Source organism: Triticum aestivum, chromosome 5D, assembly GCF_018294505.1.
Source record: "Triticum aestivum cultivar Chinese Spring chromosome 5D, IWGSC CS RefSeq v2.1, whole genome shotgun sequence".
Classification (NCBI taxonomy): Eukaryota; Viridiplantae; Streptophyta; class Magnoliopsida; order Poales; family Poaceae; genus Triticum; species Triticum aestivum.
Genome location: NC_057808.1, coordinates 107578440 through 107580959, shown reverse-complemented (window position 1 = coordinate 107580959; position 2520 = coordinate 107578440).

Sequence of the window (2520 nt, the reverse complement as noted above, 5' to 3'; positions counted from 1 at the left end):
TGTTTATCCTAAGTTGTTGGTGCACTTAGTGAGCCTAGTATATTTAGGATTTGTGCTTGAAAAGTATCCGCTTAGTTTATTTCCGCATTAGGATATAGCCAAATCCGTAAAAGATTTTAAAACGCCTATTCACCCCCCTCTAGGCGACATCGTGGTCCTTTCAATTGGTATCAGAGCCCGGTCTCTCTTTATTAGGCTTCACCGCCTAGAGAGTAACGATGTCGACTAGTGAACTAGTGCACGATGACACATTTTGTTTTAATGGCACAAATTACATTATGTGGAGATTACACATGCTTTGTCACTTTCGGGCCATGGGTCCAAATGCTTTGCGGATTGTTGTTGTAGGGGATTCAAATCTAAAGGATGGACAATCTCCATCACTTGAGGATATGCATCTTGATAGTCAAGTTTTGAGTGCCATTCACCAAGCTATATCCTTCGAAGTGTTTAAGGAAATCTTGACTTGCAAGTCGGCTCATGAGGCTTGGACCAAACTTGAAGATATATATGGTGGGTCCAATCTTGATGAAGACAATATTCTTTTCGGGGAGTTAATGGAGGAGTTCTCCACATTTTTAAATCATGAAGAACTCTCTATTGCTTCCACCTCCAATTACTTGGACACTTCAATATCTTCCACTTCACCATCATGTGGCGTGCCACAAGGTAATGACATGGTGAGTGAAGAAATATCTTGTGATGATGGTGGTAAGCTCATTTCTGATGATATGCTTGATCTCCCATGTTGCCATGATAGAAATGCTTTGGTTTCCTCTAGTTGTTCTATGACTAACCATGTAGAGGAAATCAAGAAAGATGAGGCATGCTTGATTGATGAAGAACCCTCTTCTCCAAAAGAATCATCATCACCCCCTTTGTTCACATGTGCCTCATGGCAAGAGGTAATGACGAGGTATCATCTTCTCTTAGTGATAATGATGATAGTTGTAATGAGGATGATGATGATGACTTGACTCAAAATCTCTATGAGATTGGGAAAACTCTTCATAGAGCTAAAGATAACACTTATAAAAGGTCCCAAGATGTTCTTGCTTGCTTTCAAAAACGTAATGACTTATTTCTTAACGAGCAAGCAAAAAGTGAACAACTTGAACATGAACTTGCTAAGGCTCATCAATGTCTTAGTGACTTGAGGTCTTTAAAAGAAGAGATTGAAGTTACTCATTGTAAACTTAAAGAGGATTTTGAGCACCTTGACCTTGGCTACAAGAATGTCAAAGGAGAGCTCACCAAACTCTCTAAGTCTCATGAGGAACTTCAAGCTACTCATGCGGAGTCTCTAGTTTCTACATGCTCCTCTCATATTGATAATGATGCTTGTGCTACTAACTCTATCTTGTGTGAAACACCGATGTTGAAATAAAATGTTGAGCTAAGGACTCAACTTGATTTGCTAACTAGGAATTATGGGAAATTGGAAGAAAGTTATGAAAAGCTCTCGGGCACTCATGAGGATCTTCTAATCTCTCATGATGGGCTAAAGTTAGCTCATGAGGCTATGTTCACGAAGGTAAAATCGTGTGAGTCTCATGTGGATATTAGCACATCTTCTACTCAAAATGCCTTATTTCCATGTGCTAGTCCTTGCAATTCCTCTCTACATGATATTGATACACCTCATGATGAATTGCTTACCTTGTCTTGTTGCTCTAACCATGAAATTTCTACTTCCACTAGTCCTCTTGTTTCTAGTCTTGAAACTAACCATGTAGAGGAAATTAATGAGCTCAAGGCCCAAGTCACTAGTTTGAAGAAAGACTTGGAAAAGTGCGATGATGGACATAGTTTTCACTCCAACAAGAAGAAATCCATGAACAAGAAAAGGGGGCAAGACCAAGCCAAGAACGAGTCCAACATTTCTTGCTTTAAGTGCAAAAAGGTTGGACATCACGTGAGATCTTGTCCATTGAAGAAAAGGGCTTATAAAGGGAAGCTACATGGGAAGCGGCCTCAAGCTCAATCTCAAGTTCAACCTCAAGTTGAAGAACGGCCACTATCCATGATGAACCATGTTATTACTTCCCAAGTTGAGAAAGTAAAGAAGAAGAGAAGGAGGAGTACATGTTGCTATATTTGCCGAAAGAAGGGACACATAGCTTCATCATGTCCCAACGGTAACATCTCTAAGCCTCCAATTATCAATGATCATTATTCACTTAGGAAGGATATTGATGGTAATATGTTTGCCAAGTATGTTGGTGCCCAAAGTGGTTTGAAAGTGGATAATACCATTTGGGTTGCCAAGCCCATTGTTACTAACTTCTTAGGACCCAACGTGGTTGGGGACCATCGAGCTCAAACTTGATCAATAGGTGTGTGGAGGGCATTGGAGACTTGGCTAGTTCATGAAGAAAAATGATTCTCACCATTCATTATGGTTCAAACCAATTCAAGTGAATTATCATCATATTTGTCATTCCAATGCTCCTTGTGGCGGTAACTTGTATTTATATTGTCTACATTGAAAGTTACTAGCCCCATGCATGTTTAGGTTTT